The following is a 25,986-nucleotide window of genomic DNA, read 5'->3' as shown; positions in this document are numbered from 1 at the left end:
CTATAATGTAAATAGGAACTATTACTGCAACCTAAATTAGCTTTAAATTTTGTATCAGATTGCAGTCCAGAGTACAAACGGCTGCTTGATAATCTAATTGATAAAACGGAGGAATTTACTGCTTGGAACCCAGAGTGAAGGGAACAGAACTGCTTTGGCTTCTCAAAAGTGTGTGACTGAGTGGTGACCTGGGGTGAAGAGAAGTGGCTGGAGTCATTACACTGGAGGAGATGATCTGCCCCCGCCTTTCTCAGCTGTCTTCTGGACAAAACAAAAGGGTGATAAGTGGAAAAATTCAGCACTGATTTCATCTATGCCCTGAGCTTCTCATACGGTCATTAATGGGCTGTATCTGTGAAGCCTCCATACAGGCACAAAGGAATTAGGCTAGAGTAAGGCGGCTGGCGACCTCTGGCATCTGGACCGCGTGTCATTTCCTAAAGCCCTTTTGAGTGAAATGACAGTGGCAATGTCGTTGTTCGGAGGAGTGTAATCTCATGTATGAGATGCAGATTTTAAACACCAAAGACAGGAAGCTTGGTGGGAGTGGCTGTCTTCCAAGTGGTTTTCTGTGCTGCCATGGATGAGGCGTGGATGTGTCATCTGTTGGTGAGATCCACTGGTGAAGGGGCTAAGCAAACCATGGAGGTCGGGGGTGTGAAGCTGCATCTCTTCTGGCATCCCAAGTAAATACATTTTGTAAAACTTGTGAATTTGACCCTGACCCTAACCCTGAGTGTTGAAGTCTGGTGCAGTGTCTTGAGCCGTCTTCTGCATTGAGGGTGAATGACTGTAAATGACCGATTCCTCAGTGGTGAAAGTTCAAATTTAGCTTCCCTGAGGAAGCCAGACCTCAGTCACCCGTGTCTCCATTAACACTGCAGCCCCTACGCGGGTGGCTGCAAGTTTCCAGGCCTTCCTTGGAGAAGCAGCTGTGAGGTGCTTGATGATTTGATAACATCAGCCACCTTCTGTCTTCTGTCTAATCACGGTACAAATGATTCTCCTACAAGGAAATGGATCTGGTTTCTTCCTGATCGTTGGAAGAAGCAGCCCGCCTAGGGACTGCACCGTCCTCTGCACTTTTGCAGCGAAGCCTGTGTCTGTCTCCGAGGAGTGTCACGTATGTCGTGGGAATCGCCTCCTTAATTCTTCCTGCTTTTGAGGGCTCGGGTAGCTCAGCCTGTTTCACCCGGGATGAGCAGTGGGTGGTCTCTGGCTGCTGTGGGACCAGGGCTTGTGTTTCACCCGGGACGAGCAGCGGGTGGCCTCTGGCTGCTGTGGGACTAGGGCTTGGGGGTACATCATCACATCCGTTGGCCTGTCCAGGTGGGCATCATTGTCTTTTACCTGTTGCCTGAGGCAGCTGTGATGCCATGGGGGTCATGCTTGTCAGGGCCAACCCAGTTCTTCCCGTGTACACCTCTCCTGCTGGAGTGCCTTTCCTTATGATGACTTGTTGAATTAGCGTGGAGAATGCAGAGAGGCTCTGGGCCTGTCTCTCCCATTCTTACTCCCTGGAGCTGTGATGCCCGAGAAGGGAGCCCATAGCCAGAGGCTCCTTTAAATTTAATTAGAATAAAGATTTGATTACATAGCTAAACACATTTGAAAAGAACTTCACAGATTAAATTCCAGATTCAACCCTTCAGGCCCAGTGGCCACGTTTCAGGGCTCAGCCGCTGTAGGTGGCTGTTGTCTTTCTGTGTTGGCTGAGCAGATTGAAGCGTTTCCAGTTCAGCAGGCAATTCTCTTGCATGGCTCTGCCTGTGGTGAGGGCACCTAGGCTGGAGAGCCTCGTGGGGGATCCCTTAGGCCTCTGGCTGGAGACAAGCTGCATGGTTCCTGTGCCTCGGGTCCTCTGCAGGCCCAGATGGATCCCACCACAGAGCCAGCACTGCCAGACTTGGGTACTGTGTGCAGACAGCAGAGGGGCACGTCTGGGTGTTGCAGGGGCTGGGGCGACTGGCCTCCTTGGCCAGGCTCCTGTCTCCTAGTCTTCAGGGGAAATGCATCCACCATCCACACCGTGCACCAGAGGAAAACTGCAGGCTTCTCTGTGGATGGTGAATTGAGGTCACGCAGAGTGACTAGGTTTGGGCTCCTGGCCAGCATGGAACCTGATACCTTTAAGTGGAACCTGACATGCCTCCATGTGTACATGGCAAAGAGAATGCAGCATTGTCAACTTGAATCCAGATGTGCTCCCGTTTTGAGGTGGAAGGTTCTGGGAGTATTGGCCATTGGTGATTGTGCTGCCGTGGAGGACTTTGAATGCAGGCACTGGTTTGGGATAACCCTGGTTTCCTGGTCCTGTATGTGGGCATCCCTGAATATCCCGGACTGGAGGAAGGCAGGGCAGATGGGAGGGTGACAAGAGGTGTCAGGTGTTTCCAGCTGTGGGGAGTGATGCCATCAGATGGCCGAGATCAGGATTGTGGTGGCCAGGGACCAAAGCAGGGGTGCGTGGAAATTCCATGTTTCCTGGAGCAAGTGGAGGACCTCTTGAACTCTATTCCTGGGCAACAGTTCTTCCATTCTCAGGAATCTGTGCCATGTAATTGAGTAGCAAATTCCGTAATTGCTCTAATTACTTACTGTTAAGTCCCCATCCCATTTACCATGAATTAACAACAGTGATAAGTTTGCCTGGTCAAACCTTACCAAGAAAAATCAGTGGACCTAGTTTTAGTTGCCTCCAGTTCCCTCCAAATCAGATTCTTCAGCGGCTTGTGTCCCCACACTTGCTGCAGTGCCTCCTGGGCCTGGCAGGCACATTCCAGACATTCACATCTCCGCTCAGATGCAGGCGTGCACATTATTTATAGAAAATCGCACTGCGCTGTGATCGGCTTGAGCTGACGTTCTCTAGGTGGGAGGCGGAGGTTCAAAAGTTCTAATGGGATGAAATTAGAAATATGAATTTTAAAAATTCACGTGTTATGAACTCTGTTCAGTGATTTTTCTCTGAAATGAGAGACTATTTGCAGATAAGGCAGTCAGCCTGCAGCTCTCCTTAGATCTGTCCTAGACCTCGATGTCATCCTTTGGCCTCTTCCTGGGTGTGGGGTGCTCTGCTTGAAGCAAAACCAAAGGAAAGAACGTGGTCTGCATCACTCCTGCAGCCAGCTCAACGCGCACACCCACTGGGAGGGGGGGGTTTGATCACTTAACATTTTAAATGCATTTAACATTAAACCAGCAAGTCAGCTAGTGCTTTCTGTAAGCAAGCTGCCTGGCTCATGGGAACCTGACACTTTTTGGAAGAGAGTACTTCTGTGGAGTGTCAATATTTGTCTCATTTCTTGAGACTCTGCTCAAAGTGATGAACGTGAGTAAATTAGGACCTTTTTTTTTTTTGTAAATTGGGCCACAGAGCTCTCTAGGCACAGTCAGAGGAGTAAATAGCTGTGAAAGATGCCGCCTGATGTGAGCCATGGCCAGGCACTTTGGAACCTGGGAACCCATCTCCAGCCTTTCAAAGGACACAGAGGAATATAAAATGCAGATGGGAGGGTTCATATTTTGGGCATCTCTGTTCTTTTGAAATCAAAGTGCAAAGAAAAAGTTTTGCCTTAAGGTCTTAACCCATACTTGTTTTTCTCCAGAGGTTTTAAGATTTTCTTAACTGCTTTTTTCTCCCCCGATCCTTGAGGAACTTCTATCTTCATATCTTCTTAAAAGATATGGTTAAATTCAACACTGAAATTTAAAAACATGCTTTCATATTTTTCTTTAAACTGATGTATCTGACATTGGTGAAGAACTAACTGGGAGTATTGGTTTATTTTTAATTTTTTGAGACAGTCTTGCTATGTTGCCCAGGCTTGAATGCAGTGGTGTGATCTTGGCTCACTGCAGCCTCACCTCTTGGTTCACGCCATTCCCCTGCCTCAGCCTCCTGAGTAGCTGGGATTATAAGTGCCTGCCACCATGGCTGGTTCATTTTTGTATTAGTAGAGATGGGGTTTCAACATGTTGGCCAGAACTCCTGACCTCAGGTGATTCGCTCACCTTGGTCTCTCAAAGTGCTGGGATTACAGGCATGAGCCACCACACTCGGCCTGGGATATTCTTGATTGTAACTGTAATAGATTGCTTTAATAAAAAAGAAATTAGAACAACAACAAAAAAAACTGTCTGAAAAGTCCCGAAATTAAAGAGCTCACTTGGACAGGGATTTGGACACCAGTTGAATGGCCCAGCACAAACCATAGTTACATGGGCCACTAGGCCTGTTAGATCCTTAGGGTACTTGAAATCGTGGGGATATTTGCATTTCTGCCTCTGGATATCGTGTTGGTATGAATTCGGCTAGTGTTTGAGGGCCAGGCTCAGATCCGGGAAAACAAGAGCCCCAGCCCTCACAGCACTTCTCTTCCGTGTGTGTGTGTGTGTGTGTGTGTTAGGAAAATAGAAAGCATAAGATATTTTTTTCAATGAGCTGGGAAGATGGAAAAACAAGCTTAAGATGTTTACTTGTTCAGAAGAAGGGAAGTGCAAGGAGTACTCAGCTTTGCTGCTGCTGAAGGAGGCCCCTGGCCGAGGCTGTTTGAGAGGTGGAGTTTCTCTGAGAAAGGTGGTAAGAGGCAAATAGGATGCCCCATCTGGTTTACCAGAGATGGGGAAAGTTAGTATCCCCAAAACAGCCTCAGCATTCTGGCAAAGGCTTTGGAAAACCAGCTACGGTGTGGGACCTTGTTGGCCACTGGGTAGAAGGAAAACGTTGCTGGTCCTGAGGACTATACTGTTCTTCCACTGCTATAAAGAACTACCTGAGGCTGGGTAATAAGGAAAAAAATGTTTAATCGGCATACAGTTCTGTGGATTGTACAGGCTTCTACATCTGGGGAAACTTACAATCAGAGTGGAAGGTGAAGGGGAGGCATGTCTTCATATGGCTGGAAGGGGAGAGAGAGTGAAGGGGAAGGTGCCATGTACCTCCAAACAACCAGATCTCGGGAGAACTATCATGAGGACAGCACTTGGGGGATTGTGCTGCTAAACCATTAGAAACCACCCCCATGAGTCAATCACCTCCCACCAGGGCCCACCTCCAACACAGGGTTACAGTTCAGCATGAGATTTGGGTGGGGACACAGAGCCACACCATGTCGTGCTTCCCATTCTTCTGCACATGCTTTGCAAATGGTTCTGTCATTGGTTTTTGTTTCTGTTGATACATAATATATGTACATATTTTCAGAGTGCATGTGATATCTTGATTCATCCCAATATTGATGAAATCTGTGTACTTGGGATGTCTTTCACTTTAAATATTTTCTTTTCCTTATGCTGGTAATGTTCAAGTTATTCTCTCCTAGCTGTTTTGAAATACACACTAGATGACCCACTGCCATCCCCCTGCTGATATATCAATAGTAGGTCTTGTGCTCCCATTACGCTGTGTATTTGTGCCTGTTACTAGCCTCTGCCCATCCTGCTTATGAGTGGGCTCTGCTGGGCCCTGTTGACCACCTACTCTTGGCCTCCATGAGATCTGCTCTCAGCTCCTGCTTATGAGTGAGAACGTGCTCTGTTTCTTTGCTTGGCTGGTTTGTTTGACGTAATGTCCTCCAGCTCCATCCATATGTCGCGGATGACAGGGCTCTCCGCTGTGTGGTGGAGTATTGCTCCTGTGTATGTTCAGGCCACGTTCCCTTCATCCCCTGTTGACGGGCACTCAGGGTGATCCCGGACGTTGGCTGCTGTGGATGGTGCTGCACTGAAGCTGAGAGCAGTCACTGGCTTTATACTCAGGGGACATGAGCCACTTTGATGTTCTCAAGCAGCCTATCCCCAAAGCCCTCCGTAGAATGCCGCATTCGTTTGTACCCACGGCTTCTTCCACTAGGATGAACAGCTGGGAAGGGGCTTTGAGTGAATGCTTGGGTTTCTGTCTTTAATTGGTACCCAGCTACACTGGCCAAGTAGGGGTCCCAGTGACCCTGGACACTACCTCACATAAGGTCCAAAGATGCAGTTAGGTTCTTTTTTTAACTTAAAAAAAAATGCTTTTGACCTGGTTAAGCTATAGCATTATCAGTTAGAGTTTTTCTATATTGGAAAGGTGTATATTTTATTTTCTAAGAAGGAAAGAAATCCTGTTAAATACTCTAACCACAGATTAAATCATGTCAAGGAAAGAGGTACTATTTTGGGGGAAAATTACCCCTTCATGTCAAAGATCAAGGAGATGACTTACATTGTTTAATTGAGTTAATTATGAAATCTTAAGTGGTTTTAAGAAGATGAGCTGTGGATGCTGCAAGACATGAGACTGATACTGATTTAATGTTAGTCAGCCCTGACAGAATGTGGCTAATATTTAAAGCTTGCTCCAGTATTGCTTGATAGATTGTAAGTTAATGTAAAGATCTGTTTGATGCTTTTATTTTACAAAATATGATTGAGAAAAAGTTTGACAGCCAAGGAACCGCCTTCAACCAATTTCTTCCTAATTTCTATCACCAGAAAATTTTGTCCTGTTAATTCTAGAATTTACTTTTGGAAAGTTCCCATAAGGAGAGCAGAGGTATTGGTGGTTGAATCGTGACTTGAATTTAGGGTGAAGATCGTTAAATATTTCATAGTCATGTTTGTCTTGGTGGTTTTAGCAATTTTATATTAAATTTAGAACTGTGAGTCAAACCAAATGCGTTCTTTTGCTTTTGTGATACTCCTTTGTATGACTATACTGGTAAAGGATGATAAAATGTGTATAGGGTATTTTTTCTGTGTAGATATTAGGATTTTTAGGTAAACAAATCATTCTTCTAATATACACTGTGCTGTGTGTTGGGTCCTTTGTATATTAGTTGAATCACTATAATGAGGACCACTTGAAAGTCTGTTTCTATACCAGATCTTTTATATGTTGACTTGTGTTATACAAAATCCTTCATCCTCTAAGAAGACTAAGCAATGGGTTGGAGGAGAGATTTAATCACCCATTAGGTCTATTCCGAATGCCCAGAATTGAATGCAAGTACTAATTATGTTTTTGAAGTGAGGTGTGTGTGTGGTGGACTCCTTTTTAGGTCATGGGAGGGTGGTAAAGCAAAGATGAGATTTGCTGATGAACATTTGTGCATATGCTAGTGGAGAAGTCATATGACTTGACTGCACCTGCGTACTCTGATTTTGGTTTTGTTAGTGTCCATAGCCACGAGCCTCAGCCGCCTCTGGGACCCACCCTGAGGGGCTGTGGTGAGGGTTATTACAGAGTTGTGTGTCTTAGCGAATGACACAAACGGTCTTATGGGCCTCCTTTGGCTTTGTTTGAACCTGTAGATTGTTAAACTAAGTTTAACATTTTGAGGATTATAAATTGTGATTCTTGTCTAAGAAGAGGTTTCTGTTGTCTCTGAAGACAAGAGCCCCAATACAGATGGTCCCTGGCTCCCAATGGTTACATTTGTGATTTTTTTTTCAACCTTGTGATGGTGTGAACTAGTCACACTCAGTGCATTGTTTGGCCCGAGATGGGCTGCCTCTGGATGAACCCATTGTAAGTTGAAACTATTATGTCAAATGCACTTTCTATTTAGGACATTTTCAGCTTACGCTGGGTTTATTGGAACAGTTTCATCCCATGGTAAGTCAGGGAGCATATGTGCTCATAAAAGTGGAGACGATCTCATAGATACCATGAGATATAATGTCTCTGATGTTGTAGAGATACGATGAAAACAATCAAGTGGGACTTGGAAGCCTTGGAGGGACTCACAAGGGCAGCTCCTGGAATGCAAACTTGAGCGCCACTGGCTTCTGGATGTGACATCTGTGCCTTCTGCTTAGCCCAGTGGGTTATTAGCTGCTCCTGAGGGCAGAGAGGTCCAGTGTTCCTGTGTTTAGGTGTTTGAGCTGCCTTAAGAGGCTAGGTCAATTCTCACTGGTGTCTTCAGGGCTTTAGGTCTTCTGAACAAGCAAGAGGAAGGGCGACTTTGTAGAGCTTTGGAAATCTCAACAGACTTCAGGGCCATCCCCCTTGGCAGGAGAGAACCCCACTGGAGGTGAGCAGGGTGCCCTGCGTGCCTGTGCTGGGTCCAGGCATGTACGGACGTTGTGAGGGCCACAGGACACAGATCGGTCTTGGTTCACAACTGGTGTCGATGGCCACGCAGCATTTCTGCCAGGTACGTGAGTGCAGGGACTTGGGTTTTGGGGTGTGCGTCCTGGTTGCCTAGTTGCTTGGAAGACCCCTATTCAGACCCCAGCCTGAGTCACCGTGACAGGCCTCCCGCTTCACACGCCACACGGAAGCCATGGCATCGGTCACTGACGTCCACCAGGTGTCAGATGTGCGTGTGTATCTTCCCTGGTCTCGTGATGGGTCTTGTTTTGAGGTTATAGTGAACGTTCTTTAAGAGGGGTTTTGGATTTTTTATGTTGTTTGCAAGGAGGCAGCAGGGAGTGCTTGAGCAGTGAGATCCCCTTCCTAACCAATGCAATTTCAGATCACAGCAGGTAATTAGGGCAACGGAGCTGTGGGATCACCTACCCAACCAATGAAAATTCGGATCACAGCAGGTAATTATGGCAGCGGGGCGGGTGGCAGAACCCTGAACTGTGGCTGTTTCTGGTGTCTTGCCCCGCGGACAGAGCGTGCTGGGGCCTCCGTGGTCCTCTGTGGGGTGAGTGGAGCGCATGAGCTGGGTGCTGCTGGGCTGTGGCTGGCTCCCCAGCCCGGGGTTTATGCAGGACTGGTTCTTAAGACAACTTGGAACCCAGAAAGCAGCACGAGGAGAACGGATTTGTGCGTTTCTGGATCCTTGGTGCTTCCCAGTCTCAGATGCTGTGCAGGCTCTGAAGGGTCTCGCCAGGAAGACTTGCACAGTCAGCCCCCAGGGTGGAGTGGGGCTGCAGCGGGTCTTGCAGGAGCTGAAAGTGGGGGTGAGTGTCTCACAAGCGGGACCTTTCAAATGGGCCCAGCAGGATGCATCCATTGAAATGGTGCCACCTAATGCAGGGCTGCGGCCAGCAGGGCCTGAAAGGCTACAGCGGGCTCTGTTTCTGCTCTCTTGAAAGAGTCTCTGCATGGTTTTCCTTGGTTTTTGTCTGTTTGGAGGGCGCTTCCCCCTTTCTTGGGCTTACCTAGCCTTCTGAGCTCCCTTGTTGAGTATGACAAAGCCCTGAGAAGGCATTTTTATCGCATAATTATGTTATCCTGGTGGCTGGATAAATGACCTACAAATGTGGGTGACTCAGTAGCTCTGAGGGTGTCCAATATGCAAGCCAGAGGTGGGAATGAAATGTTCAGGCAGGCATCAGAGGATCTGTTCTCTACTTCACACTGGGGCCCTGGTTTGCTGACAGTCTTCACATTTGATCCAAAATGGGGATAATGAAGTCTCACGGATTCGGCTTCAGCTGAGAGCTGCCTTCAGTACAGTCTTGCGTGAGTAACAGTTTATAGATTTGGTGCAAAGGGCAGGCGTCAGTTGATCTTATTTGTGGTGGTGCTTATGGTGGCTTTTCCCTAAGGAATGTAGACTTTATTAGCTTTGGCAAGGGAATCCTGAGTGATAAATTGGAAGAATGTTTCAGGAAATTCTGGAACCTGCAGTGAATCTGGAATCTATGAAATTGAGATTTGGATTCTCACAATTTCCTAATGCTACCCTGAAACCCAGCAGTTGACATAGTCGTAGAGCTTCGGTCGTGCTGCCCCAGTTCCACATTTTAAAAGGAACACGTTGCTTTCATCTAGAATGTTCGGAGCTCTGAGTGCTGCCAACAGAGTGACCAGCTCTCTGCATCAGAGGGGAAGCCAGGGCTGTGTTCACGGTGTCGCGGCAGCCGGGAGCTGACCCTGGACCTCAGGCACGTGTGATGCTGACCATTTTCTGTAAACTCCAAGGGTGTAGTGGTCTCCTTGGCGCTTTACAGTCTTCTGAAGCTTTTGATGTGTCTGCACTTTGTAGATTTTTCAGAAGTAGACAGCCTTTTCCCATACCCTTGGGCTGAGTTTCGTCAGAGGCTGGTGTGTGGGAAGCACCACACCCACATTCTGACAGGGAAGACTCTGGTGCCCAACTGAGGTCAGAGTGGAAATTTGTTTTTCCTTCCCTCCAGTCTGGTCCAGCTGCTCCCTGCTTGGCCAGAAGAAAATCATGCTTATCCAAGTCGTAAGCAAACCCCCTAAATCAAACCTTTGTCTTTTTTCTTTAATATGCCCATTTAGTTTAGACATTTATAGAGAAATGTCTTTTAGGGGAAAATTAATTTCTTTAATTACAGATAACTTTTTGGATAAAAACTGCAATCAGGAGGCTATTTTGTAATAAGATCTAGTTAAATACTACAGTGGAAAGCTGCTTATATTTGATCTTAAACTTGGGCCTGGTGTGCGTGGCCGCACGCTTGTACTCATGATGCCACGCTCAGCTGTGAACTACCGGCACAGTACATACTTTCTGGTTGCTTTTTTGAAAGTCTTATTGCTTGGCCTCTCCGACTCAAATGTTGAGTTACGTTGATTCTGTTCAGAATGTTCATCCCTCCGTCTAGGGTCCAGTCGTCCATCTCAGAGGAGGAGACCTGAGGATGAGATAGAGGCCAGAGGGCTGTGGGGCTGAGGGCGAGGGTGGGGCATGGGGCTGGAGGGGCATGGGGCCAAGGGTGGGGCAGGGGCCTGAGGTGTGCAGGGCTGAGGCCGGGGCAGTGGTAGGAGGGGTGTGGGGCTGTGAGCCAAGCTCCATTGTGGCCTCTATGAATTGGGAGACTCCAGGCAGGAATACAAGCTTCTGACCCCTTGACTTCAGCCCTGGGACTCCTGACTTCCAGGGCTGAGAGAAGGTTTGCATTTGTGGTAATTTGTTGCAGCAGCAATAGGAAGTTAATGCATTGTATCTGTTCTTCACCTCCAAACCTTTGAAAAGTAACCCTGTTATATTGGCCTTTTGTGTGCCCTAAATTCTAATGAGATGGTTTGTAGGAAATAATGGACACAAAAGATGACAGAACAAAAAGTTGGACAGAAGCAGTGTCTTCTGTGGTTCTGTAGTTTGGGTCTGTGAAGTTAGATTTCGGTCAGAGTGTGTGGTCTTGTTCAGCGTATACCTGGAGTACTTGTTCAGAGCTCCTGGGGGAGTGGTCTTTAACACTGTTAGGATTAAAACTCCAAGCACATCAGGGCCAGATTTCCTGAGTCAGTGTTAGGCGACCTTTGAGTAAGAGTTGGCGTGTAGAATCTGCCCACTTTACTAGTATGAAGCAGCAAAGTCTTTTTTTTTTTTTTTTTTTTTTTTTTTGAGATGGAGTCTCGTTCTGTCTCCCAGACTGGAGTACAGTGGCGAGGCCTCGGCTCACTGCAACCTCCACTGCCTGCGCTCAAGTGATTCTCCTGCTTCAGCCTCCAAATTGCATGATTTATTTTCCTGTTTTATATACTTAGTATGTGAAAACTCTGCAAACTTTATTAATACAAATGACATGCCAGAACTTATGAGAATCCAGCATTTTCCCATGCAAATTTGTAGTGATGTGAAATTCCTGGGCTGGTTTGGTTTTATAAGACATGGGATGGATTCTTTGCCTAATTTCTGTGGAGCTAACAATTGTTAATCACCCAGCACTCTTACCTCCCCCAACAGCTCAGGTGAGGGGGTTGTTACCCCCACTGTTGTGATGAGATGCAGGAGACTGAGGCTTAGATGAGCAGGTGACACATTACTGTCCAGCCCCACCCACCCTGTAGTTTCCTGCCATGGCTCAGCTATCTTCCTGCAAGAAAGGAGAGACACCCTGGTGCTGGGTAGAATTCCTTGTGAACCCCTTTGCATCCTCCAGGGAGTTCTTGCTTTACGGTGGTGGCTCATGTGGGGAGGCCTCTGGCCCACTGAGAAAGTGACTCAAGTTGTAACATTACTGTCTCTCTGTCGGGCTGCTGTCGATTGGGTGATTTGTAAACAGACATTTATTGCTCACAGCTCTGGAAGCTGGAAAGTCCAAGGTCAAGGCAGTCCAAAGTCAAGGCACCTGCACATCTGGTGTCCCAGGGCCTCTGGCTTACAGACGGCAGCATCTCACCGGGTCTTGCGTGGCAGCAGGCGTCTCATCGGGACTCACATGGTGGAGGAGCAGGAGGGCTCCTCCAGGCCTCCCAACAAGGACATCAACCCCAGTCCTGAGAGCAGGACCTCCCAAAGGCCCCACCTCTTAATGTATCCCATCGGAGATGGTTTCAGCATGAGGTTTTGGGGACATTCAGGCTCTGCTGTGGTGTTAGGGCTGCATGGCATCATTACTGCAGCAGAGCCACAGCCTTCTCATCTGCATTTGCTGCAGGAGGAAGACGCAGATGCCTGTGCAAGTTGGGGTTCAGTGCAAGAAGTCGAGACCCTCTAGGAATCTTAGCAGGAGGAACTTAAGGCTTTGAGAACTGATACCTTAGGACTGTAGTTTTCTTCAGACTGTAAAAACCTTGGTGTGTGATAATACTGAACATTGCCTGAGCCCTGTGATCCTGTAAAACAGTGGTGGTTAAGACATTCCCCCTCCCCACAACTGCACCCCCACTTTTACTGCAAGAAGCCCCTTCCCATGTGGCTTAGGCTGACTGGCAGATGACCATTTACTGAGGACAAGGCCAGACACAGGCCTTCAAACCCCGCTTCTCTGCCTTATAAGTGATTAGCTAAACTGTCTGTTCCCACTGATCAATCACCTCCCACCTTGAAATGGTTCTTCGTGGTGCAGTTGTGCCTAGGGGGGTGGACTTGTCTCTGACTGTTGCCTTCCACAGAGGCCAGTTAGGGTGGGCAGGAAAGAATTCTCTGCTACAGGTCTGCATTCCAGGCTGTTTCCAGAAGTGGGAATTCTGGTGCCCTGGAGTGTGGGAATGGATTTCTAGTGTCCCAGCTTCAGGTGGAGTTGAAATTGAGTGAGGCAACCCACGACACCCATCTGGAGCCAGGAACTAGAGCCATTTTTAAAGTGGCAGTTTCTCCATAAGATTACCCAAAAAATGCGCTCAGCACGTTTCTTTCTTTCTCATATGCATTTGGCCATCTAAAATGGGAATGGTGGTTTTTTGAAGCATGGATGTAGTTTTAAATTTTGAGTATTGTAAACCTTAATGTAGCTTCTTAAAATGTTTGCCTGATTATCTGGAGATTTACTAAACCTTTGGAGTGGTAATAATGAGTTGATCTATACGACTTTGCTTTCTATGATGCAATGAAAGTACTCTAATTAAAACCTCTGCAGTTGGGTCAGCAGGCGATTGGCCAAAACAAATTCTGCTTTTTGGGTTTCTTTAACCACACAAGGGAGTAGAGTGTAGGCTGAAGTGGCAAATTCATTTCAGAGCACGCCAGAGCCCTCAGTGATTGAGCAGCCTTCTCAGGTGAACGTGTAACGTGCCGTGAGTCTTGGCAAGCCTGGCTACTGATGTGTGCACGTGACACCACAGAGCCACACCTAGGAAGATGTGGTTTCTGTAACAAGCTTTGGAAAACCAAAGTTCAACTTAATTATCCAACTTTGTTACAGAAAAAGCTTAGACCAGATGGCCAAAGACCTGATTGTTTCATGGTTGAGACATGGTTATAAAATTGCCCTTACTTGGTGCCAATCAGTGTTGGTCCACAGTGATACTCCTCCAACCTCACTGAATAGTTTGGAGACTGATATGAGACTGTGAAAATCTCCTTAAGGTGAAAAGGTCTCTGGAGCACCTGGGAATATCTGCACACCCGTGGCCATTCCCCTATAAGATGGAAAGGACGGCTGGGTCACGCGGGAGCATCCGCACACCAGTGGCCGTCCTCTTTAAGACGGAAAGGGCTGCTGGGGTGCCCCGCAATGTCTGCACACCCGCGGCCATTGTGGCTGTCCCCCTTTCTGCTCAGTCACCTCTGTGTCCCCGCATTCAGGCTTTGGGACACTCATGAACAGCTCGTACCCTGGGCTGGTGAGGAAAGAGTGGGAGGTTGTTCTGAGGCTCTGTCACTGTCTGCCCTGTCATGAGCTGGGCAAGGCAGTGGCAGTGACCCTGGAGGAGTCTGGTCAGTGAGGGCTCCGGCAGGAAGTGCTGAGGCTTGAGGTGGCTCTGCCAGTCGTCACCAAATGTCTTCCCTCTTATTTCCATGATTCCTTCTAGTTCTGCACCTTGCACTGCAGAGTCTCTGTGTGTCTATAAATACACATGAGTTACGATACAGGTGTCTCTTTCCCCTCTTTCAGGGGCTGGGCCCAGGGAGTGAAGTGCAAGACTCCCTTACTGCTGGATGCCCACCAGCACGAGGCACTGCCTGCCCTGCTGACGAATGCCTACAGCGAGTCCTGGAAGCCTCCTTCTGAGCACCTGGCCTGTTGACGGTGTATACGGGAGACAACGGAGCTCCCCTTGCCCCACCCTGAGCAGAGACTGGGGAGGCGGGGGCAGCACTGCCCCCATGGTGCATCCTTGGTGCATGGAGGAAAGTCTGTTTAGCCGGGCGAGGTGGCGGGCGCCTGTAGTCCCAGCTACTCGGGAGGCTGAGGCAGGAGAATGGCGTAAGCCCGGGAGGCGGAGCTTGCAGTGAGCTGAGATCCGGCCACTGCACTCCAGCCTGGGCGACAGAGTGAGACTCTGTCTCAAGAAAAAAAAAGAAAAAAAAAACACAGCCCATCCTCTCAAAAGCAGGGTGACAACCACATTTACTTCTGGAATCTTAAGAAAGGGCCTGTCTCTTTGAGAGAAGAATGTGGCATGAATGTGTGTACCTCCTTTGTTTTTTTTGAGACAGTTTCCCTCTGTCACCCAGGCTGGAGTGCGGTGGTGCAATCTCAGCTCACTGCAAGCTCTGCCTCCCGGGTTCATGCAATTCTCCAGCCTCAGCCTCCCAAGTAGCTGGGACTACAGGCACCCGCCACCACGCCTGGCTAATTGTTTGTATTTTTAGTAGAGACGGGGTTTCACGGTGTTAGCCAGGATGGTCTCGGTTTCCTGATCTCTTGATCTGTCCACTTCGGCCTCCCAAAGTGCTGGGATCATAGGTGTGAGCCACCGCGCTGGGCCGTATGTGTGTACCTCTTTACAAGTCTTGCCCGATCTTTGCATTGAAAAATTATTGAAAACCTTAAGGATGTAACTGACAAGAACTTTATAGATTTCTCCAAGTAAAAATTTGGAAAAGTGAAGTGAACCCATAATTTGTTTTATTTCTGAGTCCCACACTTGGATTTTTAAATGTGGGCAAAACATCTGTATGTTCTTCAGCCTGATTTCCGTGGAATCGTGAATGAAACGTGCTGAAGTTGCCGTGCGGATTTTGTTATGTGGCGGTGACAAATGGGGCTGGTCATTAAACAACTGGAGGGATCCCTATCCTTTCTGTGCTCTTGTTGGACACTAGGCACGTGCTTGGGTGTTTTCTGTGTGTGTGGACAAGATGAGGACAGAATTTCCAGATTCACACGGTGGTATCTTCTCCCTTTTCTGTTAAAACGTGTCTTCTGCTGCTTCTACATAGACCAAGTGTTTCTTTCTCTTGCCTGTCTACAGAAACGCTGTTTAACAAAAACTGCATTGTAAGCATGTGAAGCTGAATTCCACATGATCAAGCAGATAGAGATGACTGAGTATACTGTTTTGTGGAAGGAAGGTTTAAAATGATTTTTAGCTTTTTCCCTGAAATAGGGAATACTTTTAACTTTTTCCCTGAGATAGGGAATAATGAAATGGGAAAATAATTAAATTTTCCCATATAATTGTTAGATTATATTTAATTATTAGATTATTCATGTATTGCAAGGGAAAAAGGAACTAGATCACCCCATGTACCCAAATGAAAATTTAAAGGGTATGGGCGAGTTCATTTGAACTCCTTTAATTTGTTTTTGTTTGTTTGTTTTTGACAGTCTCACTCTGTTTCTCAGGCTGGGTGCAGTAGTACAATGACAGCTCTCTGCAACCCCAACCTTCTAGGCTCAAGTGATTCTCCTGCCTCAGCCTCCCCAACTGCTGGGATTTACAGGCGTTAACCACCACACACAGCTTATCACCTCTTGGAGACTAGCTATGAGTTTGGGCATTCACTGAACTATATTTTGGTTAATTCTCAAAGTTTGTCACTGTTTATCTTTAATTTGCTAAAAATCTACATATATTGTAAAATGAGTTACATTTCCTTAGCATTCACGGATTCCCTGTTAGTGGGGCAGAGACGCAGAAGGGCAGAAGGCATTCGGACATCATCAGGTTTGCAGTTGAGTGCTTTCCCCGAACACACTGGAGCTCTGGGCTCTGTGGCCCCACGGGGGTCCTCTGTCCACTGAGGGGGCCAGGTTACCTGGGAGGTCCCTCCAGCCTCTGCAATTTTGCCCTTTTCAGGTTAACATCTCATCGTTGTCCTGGACAGCACTGTCTTTCGTTCACTGACCCATGAGTGAACAGCTGGTCAGTGGCCAGTGCTGCTTCCTTCAGCTGGGAGGTGGTGATGTGATAACACTTCCGTGGAAATTGGTTCTTGGTGTATTAAGGGTTCAGTTTTATGTTTATTTTTAATCTGCACCTCTGAATTGGTCTTTTGATTGCAAAGAGATTGCTTACTGGATTTGTTTCTGAATATTTGGTGGATAACAGGAGAACCTTGCTTATCTGTGTGTTCATTTAATGTGTTTTTGCCAGGCATTTATATGGGTGTGTTAGCCCCTAGCCCACTTTCTGTGTGTGGTGGAGTCATTGAAATCATTTATGTGAAGTCTCTCTTCTATCAAGGCTAGAGGACGTGGGGTGGTGTCTCCCTAAACTAGAGGGAAATGGCATTGTTCTGCCCTCCTCCCTGGGAACGCTGGTGTTTCCAGGTCTCTGAACTTGGCTCCCACACTGGGAGAGTGGCTGTGGCTTCTGGAGCCCGTTTTGGGCGGGACTGACTCCTTCATTTGCTTTATTCCCCACCGTCTTTGCTGCTTTGTGACGCAGGGATGAGGGAGTTGGGCCCGGGGGCCTTGCCTGTGCCTGAAGGGCCCGATGCAGAAAACTCCTGGTGGGAAGGATGTTCCTTGAGGGCAGCTTTTGGAGTCTCTTCCTACTTTTAACTAAGAAGCAGCTATTCACATGGTTCTATTCTGCTGGTGTGTTTCAAAATAATTGGTGTAGAGTTGCGAAGATGTCCGAGACACCCATGATCCACTCCGGGCCAGTGCCGGGCATTGTGCTCAGATGCCTTCAGACCACATTCACATGCCAAAGATTCTTGCTTGGTTATTCTCAAACTTAAGAGAATCTAAAACGCGAGCCACGGTATGGATTTTCTCTTGAGCCCCCATGACTTTGCCTTGTATTTTGGGCATGAATGACTTCATCAAGGGGAAAGAATTTGAGGAAGGAGCCTCTGAGGCTAGGAGGGGGTGGGAAGGGGTGGGGGGAAGAGGAGGGAAAAGGAGCTGTAGAGGGAGGAACCAGGCTGGGGCTGGGGCGTCTCCCCATGATGCTCCCCCACCCCTGGCGCGAGGCCCCAGGGACTGACTGATTTTCCCACAAGAAATGTGTATAATTGCGTGTCTGTTTTGTGGGCTGGCCATTTGGATTGAGGGAATGTCTGTGTTGTGATTCCTTATTGATTCGAAGGTTGGAAAGGTTTGTGCTCAATACAGGGGTCTCTTGGTGCTATGGGAAATGTGATCGCAGCTGCCTTCTGGGTGGGGAGAGCCCTCGAGGCCATCAGTGGTGGCCGGTGTCGGCCTTCACTTCCCTGGGTGAGCTGCCCTCAGGGTGGGAAGGGAGGCCCTCGGTGGTGGCCGCTGTTGGCCTTCGCCTCCCTGGGTGAGGGCTGCTCCATCCCCGGCTCTCCGACTCCTTGCCTGGCACCTTCCTCGTTGGGGGCCGTGATCCATCAACTTTGTCCACGCGTGTCCTGCAAACTAGTGCTGACTGCAGGTTGAGGAGTGGTCAGAGGAGGCCAGAGGAGGCCCTCGTGATGCAAAGCTAAACGTTTAATGATGGCGCTGCTGAGTGCATGAGCCACGTCAGCCCAAGAGTCTGAGTAAGAGGAAACCGCGGGGTGGAGGGAAGACTGGACAGATGGGTGCTTTCCTCGGCCCCTGGGAGCACGGCCATGTCCACGCTCAGACCTCCTGGTTTCTCCCATATTTCCATAAATAGCAAGGGAAGGATATGGGGCACCCAGGGACCTCAGGGGTATAAGCTGTGTCCTCGCGTGGCCCCAGCTGTGGCCAGTGACGTTATTCTCTTTAACCTCAGGCTTATTTTCTATAAAAACACAAAGGGACAGAAGTAGTTCAAGAGCCTGTAAAGACTTACGTAATTGTTAATAGGCCTACTTTTATGCTTTCTTATGTATTAAGAGCAAATCATGAAACAAACTCATTTCTGTTTGAAGAAATCTTTACTGCTCTCATTTTTGTGGCAAGCAGCATTGATTCTTTGCTTAGTGAGCGTTAGTGCCCTCCTGCCCAGTGCTGCTGCCTGGCGTGTCCTCGCACACACCTCTGTCCATTGGTCTCCGTTCACCTTTCCGCCTAGAATTGTAGGAGGGGCGCTGGGATCTTAGGGCTAGAAAGAAACCCTGAAGACCACTTTTAGGGGCGACTTTTAGTCAGGGCTTCCAGAGAGACAGCCAGCCAGGTGTGCGTGTGTCTCCAGGGCGAGGCCTGCTGCAGGGGCTACAGAGTCCAAGAAGCCCCAGGACCCACAGCCTGCAAGCTATAGTCCTGAGAGGGTGTGGCTTGAAGACTTGAGAAGCGGAGGTTGCAGATCCGACCAGGGTCTGAGGAGCTGAGACCCAGGAGCACGGGCTGCAGAAGACAGATGTCACTGGCCCATCAGCCAGAGAGGTGGAGTGAACCCAGTTTTCCCCGCCTTGCTGTTTTACTCGGGCCCTGGGGGGATAGGGTGGTGCCCCCCACACCGGCGAGGATGGGTCTCCACTCAGTCCAGAGACAAACATGCATCTCACACAGAAATAATGCAGAACCAGCCATCTGGGCACCCCGGGCATGCTCAGGTTGATGCACAAAACCAATGCCGCGCGTGGCCCTGACATCTGCGTGTTCGCATCACTCCACACACATTGCTCAGTCATCGCCTTGGTGAGTTTGTAAGCTCGTTGTGTGGTTCTGGGGCTCTTTGTCCCTGGTGATGAGAGGCTCCCCACTGTCCCAGCTCAGGTATGGAAGGTGATGGCACCAGCGGCTCCTTGTTTCTCAGACACCTGAGTGGGTGCTCTGTGCAGCCAGTTCAACCTGCAGCAGCATCTGTTTCCTATGCCGATTCCATTCGGAGTATGTGCCTCCCTTCTGTTGAGGGTGCAGCCTTCTTTCAGGGAAGAATTGTGTCCTGTTCGCCTATATCGCCTGTGGTGTATCTCATGGCTGAATAAGTAGCTATAGGATACCTCGGTGGCTGAATGATAGGTTCATTGGAAGGAAAACTTTATATATTTTTTTCTTTTTGGGATGGAGTTTCACACTCAACGCCCAGGCTGACGTGCAATGGCACGATCTTGGCTCATTACAAACTCTCCCTCCCGGGTTCAAGTGATTCTCCTCCCTCAGCCTCCCAAGTAACTGGGGCTACAGGCTTCCGCCACCATGCCTGGCTAATTTTCGTATTTTCGTTAGAGAAGGGGTTTCACCATGTTGGCCAGGCTGGTCTTAAACTCTTGACCTCAGGTGATGCGCCCACCTCGGCCACCCAAAGTGCTGGGATTACGGCCATGAGCCCCTGCACCCAGGAACTTAATACCGTTTTTTTTTTTCCTTTAAATCGTAATGGGCTTGTTAAATGCTTACGTTTTTTTTTAAATTTATTATTATTATACTTTAAGTTCTAAGGTACATGTGCATAACGTGCAGGTTTGTTACATATGTATACTTGTGCCTTGTTGGTGTGCTGCACCCATCAACTCGTCAGCACCCATCAACTCGCCATTTACATCGGGTATAACTCCCAATGCAATCCCTCCCCCCTCCCCCCTCCCCATGATAGGCCCCGGTGTGTGATGTTCCCCTTCCCGAGTCCAAGTGATCTCATTGTTCAGTTCCCACCTATGAGTGAGAACATGCGGTGTTTGGTTTTCTCTTCTTGTGATAGTTTGCTAAGAAGGATGGTTTCCAGCTGCATCCATGTCCCTACAAAGGACACAAACTCATCCTTTTTGATGGCTGCATAGTATTCCATGGTGTATATGTGCCACATTTTCTTAATCCAGTCTGTCACTGATGGACATTTGGGTTGATTCCAAGTCTTTGCTATTGTGAATAGTGCCGCAATAAACATACGTGTGCATGTGTCTTTATAGCAGCATAATTTATAATCCTTTGGGTATATACCCAGTAATGGGATGGCTGGGTCATATGGTACATCTAGTTCTAGATCCTTGAGGAATCGCCATACTGTTTTCCATAATGGTTGAACTGGTTTACAATCCCACCAACAGTATAAAAGTGTTCCTATTTCTCCACATCCTCTCCAGCACCTGTTGTTTCCTGACTTTTTAATGATCGCCATTCTAACTGGTGTGAGATGGTATCTCATTGTGGTTTTGATTTGCATTTCTCTGATGGCCAGTGATGATGAGCATTTTTTCATGTGTCTGTTGGCTGTATGAATGTCTTCTTTTGAGAAATGTCTGTTCATATCCTTTGCCCACTTTTTGATGGGGTTGTTTGTTTTTTTCTTGTAAATTTGTTTGAGTTCTTTGTAGGTTCTGGATATTAGCCCTTTGTCAGATGAGTAGATTGCAAAAATTTTCTCCCATTCTGTAGGTTGCCTGTTCACTCTGATGGTAGTTTCTTTTGCTGTGCAGAAGCTCTTTAGTTTAATGAGATCCCATTTGTCAATTTTGGCTTTTGCTGCCGTTGCTTTTGGTGTTTTAGACATGAAATCTTTGCCCATGCCTATGTCCTGAATGGTACTACCTAGGTTTTCCTCTAGGATTTTTATGGTACTAGGTCTAACATTTAAGTCTCTAATCCATCTTGAATTAATTTTCGTATGAAAAAACTGCTTTAAAGTTCATTTGGAACCAAAAAAGAGCCCGCATCTCCAAGACAATCCTAAGTCAAAAGAACAAAGCTGGAGGCATCACGCTACCTGACTTCAAACTCTACTACAAGGCTACAGTAACCAAAACAGCATGGTACTGGTACCAAAACAGAGATATAGACCAATGGAACAGAACAGAGTCCTCAGAAATAATACCACACATCTACAGCCATCTGATCTTTGACAAACCTGAGAGAAACAAGAAATGGGGAAAGGATTCCCTATTTAATAAATGGTGCTGGGAAAATTGGCTAGTCATAAGTAGAAAGCTGAAACTGGATCCTTTCCTTACTCCTTATATGAAAATTAAATGCTTACGTTAATGTTTATTTTTAAAAATGTTATCTGTGACCTTTCAGCTTTTCATAGCACTTCTCGTGTGAATATTTTAAAAAGGCCCTTTAGTCGTGGGGGAGAAGGAGGTTATCCCTTTCAGCAGAGGGAGATGGAAGAACAGGCCCTGGTGGGTCTGAGCACAGGCAGTCACCCCAGCCTTGGTGCTTGCTTAGGTCTGTTCTCCGTTCACCGTAGCCGCATCCACTCTCATTGTCAGCTTAAAAATAAGCTTTTTCCTCTTTCTAATCGGAACAGTTAGTTTGTTAACCGTCACATTAAGGTATCGAGAATGATGGCTTTCAGGCCTCAGATATGACACAAGTAATAAATGCAGCTGACCCTGAACAACATGGGTTTTGAGCTTCGAAGGATCACTTATGTTAATTTTTTTTCCAACCAAACCCTTACTGAAAAAACCTGGCTTTGTGGAGGGCCGACGTTTCCTACATGTGGTTCCATAGGGTGGCCGTGGGGTCCTGTGGATACGTAGATTTGGGTAAACTCGGGGCGTGTTCTGGAATCCATGTCCCTGTGTATACAGAGGGACAATTGCAGCTTTTTAGAAGTTTGTGTTCTGCCTTGTCCTAAAAAGGTTCCAAGGTGGATGCAAAATTATTTCATTCCTTTGGTTTTCTTGGTGGGATATTGATGTTTATTCTTCAGTGTCTAATATCCTGAGTGAACAGAGTTACCGCTTCAGGAACAAAGCCAGTCTGGAAACACATATTGAGATATCCACCTTTTCTTCATGGTTTCACAAAAGGCCATGATCATATTTTATTCAGTTGAACTGTAGGAAACTGCCAATATTTGCTGTTTTTGGCCTACAAAATGGCAAGTTCGTACGATATTAAAAACAAAGGCTTCCTGGATGGGGAAAATAGGAATCGGTAAGAACCTGAAGTTCTCTGTCATGGCCTCTGAGTCACAGGTAAATAAACCTGCGTGAGGGGGAGTTGACTGTACAGTATTTTCCTTCTGTTTTGATACTGTCAGAAAAAGGTCAGTTCCAATGTGTTGGGTCCCTTTGCCTCAGCTTTGCTGCAGAAGGGACTTGCCATTATACCTCTTGTTCCCAGTGCCCAGGAGGCTGATGCCACATAGAAGACCTGCAGGTCGGTGGATGTGAAACAGGCATCGGACACGCTGTGCACCTTGGGACGCATCTGAGAAGTGTGTGCTTGCAGCAGATCTGAGGTGAGGGCGTGTTCCATCTCCTCTCCCTTCTCTGGCTTTGCAGGCCTTTGAAGTTGGTCCTGGAAGGTGAAATTAGTTAATGCTGATTTAAGCTCCAGGTCAAAGCCTGGGGGCCGAAGAGACCCGCCCTTCACTAGGGGTGTGAAGCATTGGGCCCTCCCATCAGGAGGCAGCAGGGACTCGAGAAAGCCCCACATGCCCTCCAGTTCCCTTATGTTGAAAGTTTTTGTACTCGGCCATGCCGGGTCATTTTGGGAGGTGAGTAGGGGATTCACATGGGGGTGTGCAGTATTCTTAGGTGTCAGGTGCGAGAGGTGAATTTGTAGAAGCTGTGCAGATAGGAAAGGGCCTGGCAGGGAGTGCTGTTTACACGGGGCCGATTTAACGCGAGGTCTGTGCTCTGCCTGGGTCCGTGTCTGACTGCTGTCTCCCAGTCTGCAACAGGACGTTGACGTGACTTGGCGCCATCGTCCCACTCTGTGTAGATGTCTGAGGATCTGTGCGCAGCTGCTCTGTGAGAATGCGTTGTGATAATGAACTGAGAAACAGTGAACAAACCCTGAATTGGTTAGCACTGGTTCCACGGCCACTTCTGCTGTGGTTGGAGTCATTCATAATAAAGTGTGCTGGACTGCTATGCAGAGCTCTGAATTTCAGAGGCCCTTTAACTTGGCAGCTAACCAGTCGCTTCCTTCAGAAGACATTTGAGTCCCCTTTACCTACCAGGGTGACCCTGGGAGTTTGAAGATGAGTGAGACAAGCCCTCTGTGTCCTGTGGATTTTACTGTCCAGAGGGGAGACAGATGTGGATGGTGAAGGAGGCCCTATCAGAGGTCAGCGCACGTCAGTTTTGTTTCTTCAGCACTTGCTGTGTTCAGGCGGTGCCCCGGGCCATGTGCAGAGCATCTGGGGACCCTGCCCATGGCATCCCAGGCACAGCTAGCATCTGCGCCATCTTCATACTTGGCCTGAGTTTTGGGGAAGTACCGAGGATGGCTTCTGCCTTTGCTGGAGAGAGTTGGAAGTCAGGGCAGCCCTCCACAAGGAGATGATCGCCAGCTGATTCCTCAAGAAAGAGAGGTGGTCCCCACATGGGTAGAGCAGGGCAGCATGTACAGACCTGGGTGTGGGTCTGGGGCATGTGCATCTGAGTGGGTTCTGCTGGGAGACAGCAGGGGTGAGGTGTGAAGGCAGTTGGAATTTACAGGATAAATTATCACTAAGGCGATGCCTGGAAAACATAAAATTGGGACTCTCTGGGGTAAACGTGGACTTAGGGTGACCCTGGGCGTGGGTGTTTTCAGGCTCTGAAGGCAGAGATTTAGGAAATTGGGGCAGAGCTGAGCCCCAGACGAGGATGAAGACCACCCTTGGGATGTTGAATGAGACAGGGGTGGAAACCCAGTGAATGTCCTGGGGGGTCAGTCCAGCAGGCAGGCAGCAGAGGAGACCGGTGTCCTCAAAGGCCCCTTGGGCCTACCTCTCAAAGTGCTGGGATGACAGGCATGAGCCACTGCTCCCTGCTGATACTTTTAAAATTTCTAAGCTACTCTCTCTCATACCCACTCCCGTATTTTTTTAAAAAAACCAGGTTTATGGCTATATTTTTTCCAAGGGAACCAAACAGTTACCTGTTTGAAGTACAAATAACACCGTGTTTAAAAACCGAAAATGCCACTTTGCATAGAAGTTTCCAAATACCCAGTTGGTTTGAGCCTTGCATTGCAGTGTCACTACCTGCTCTTAAATTTCTACCCGATGTATAGATAGCGAGACAGGGACGGCTCGTACATCTTCAGGTTTCAGTTCTACTACCTTGGGCTATATTTTCATTTATTTTGGCACAACTGTGGGTGTGGCAAGCAATGCCAGGGTATTTATTTTGAAGCGTGTCCAATAACAGTTGGGAAGATTTTCACATTTTTAGAATTTTCATAGTAATAGTTATAATTTACAAAGAATTTAAAATTGTGTAGTCATTATTTTGCTTTTTTCTAGATGTGCCCCGAAACAGGGTTGCTAACTATCATTCTACATCACAGGATTAATAACAGTACCCTTTTGGAGCAGATGCCTGTAATCAAGGAATTCTGCCTAGTCAGTTCACTTTAAGCGTGTTTAAAAGGTTGTCTTTATCCTAGTTGGCACCTGTGGCTATAGTTTGTTTTCACTGCTGAAGAATATTCCACGATGGAAGCCGTAATTCATCTGTTTTTCATATCGGTGGACATTTGGATTATTTTGGGTGGGTGTGTATGTCTATTCAGCCTTCATTTTTTCAGGATTTTTTGTAGAAGATAATGTAACAGTGTAACATCCTCTGCTAGGGAGCCAACACGAACCCTGATTACAGCCACACAGACTCTCACACAGACTCTCAGGCCTTGTTACCAACACACAGAACCATTTTCTTAAGTTGAAACACAGTAGCAGAACCTGAAGCCATGTGAACGGTTCCTCCGATCTTACACTTGGAATTCACTTTTTATTACTATGTCTGCTAATTAGGAAGCATATCAATTATACAGAAATCTGAGAATGTAAAATTATACGTTTATAACAGAAAAACCTTATTTAATAGCCCAGAACACATGGCTATGTTTTTCCCTCATGCCCCACCACTGTTTTCTTTGCTTGAAATGGGAAATGACACTTGAATGCGGTTTTCTAGCGACTGTTAGCCTGGCATAGTTCTTCAGAGACAGAGGATGTAAAGCACATGGAGAATTTCTGTTTGTGGAATGTGATTTCCCGGTCGCCTCATTCAGGCTGCCGCCGCCTTCCCCTCTGGCCGCCTGCATCGTGGGACGTCTGAGAAGGTCCCTGTTTCATCCTCTGGAAATTCTGAAAAGGAAGGAGAGGAGGGTGTGCAGGGTGTGGTGCATTTGTGTTGGTCTTCCAGCTTTTATTTGGAGTCTCCGCTACCTTGGTTCCTGCCTTTATGTCCCTAGCTCGTGGCTTCATCCTTGTGTCTAACTCACAGGCAGACAGATGGAAAGGGAAGTTGTATTCAGCCAACAGCTTGATCTTATTCTCAAGGCTTAAATCGACTGGGTATTTGGAGACTTCTGTGCAAATGGGCATTTTTGGTTTTTAAACACCGTGTCTTATTTGTACTTGAAATGGGGTAACTGGTTCTCTTGGAAAAAATATAGGCATAAAGCTGGTTCTTAAAAAAAAAAAAAAAAAAAAAAAGGGAGTGGGTGTGAGAGAGTGGCTTAGAAATTACACCAGTAATGGTCGGGAGTGGTGGCTTATGCCTGTAATTCCAGCACTTTGAGAGAAGGAGGCAGGTGGATCCCCTGAGGTTAGGAGTTCGAGACCAGACTGGTGAACATGGTGAAACCCCGTCTGTACTGAAAAGATGAAAATTAGCCGGGCATGGTGGCAGGCACCTGTAATCCCAGCTACTTGGGAGGCTGAGGCAGGAGAATCACTTGTACCCGGGAGGCAGA

General features: G+C 47.5%; 1 long non-coding RNA gene across 1 annotated transcript in view; it reads left to right on the top strand.

Moving 5' to 3' along the window:
- The first annotated feature begins 334 nt into the window (after window positions 1-334).
- LOC135969801 (uncharacterized) overlaps window positions 335-25,986 on the top strand; it is a 118,387-nt gene continuing 92,735 nt past the window's right edge. Inside the window, exon 1 of the long non-coding RNA XR_010585207.2 lies at window positions 335-609. This is a non-coding gene — a long non-coding RNA (uncharacterized lncRNA). The remainder of the gene's footprint in view (window positions 610-25,986) is intronic.

The sequence above is a fragment of the Macaca fascicularis genome, chromosome 3 (genome assembly GCF_037993035.2).
Source record: "Macaca fascicularis isolate 582-1 chromosome 3, T2T-MFA8v1.1".
Taxonomy (NCBI): Eukaryota; Metazoa; Chordata; class Mammalia; order Primates; family Cercopithecidae; genus Macaca; species Macaca fascicularis.
The sequence above is the reverse complement of the archived record's forward strand: the minus strand, read 5'-3'. Positions and strand labels throughout refer to the sequence as shown.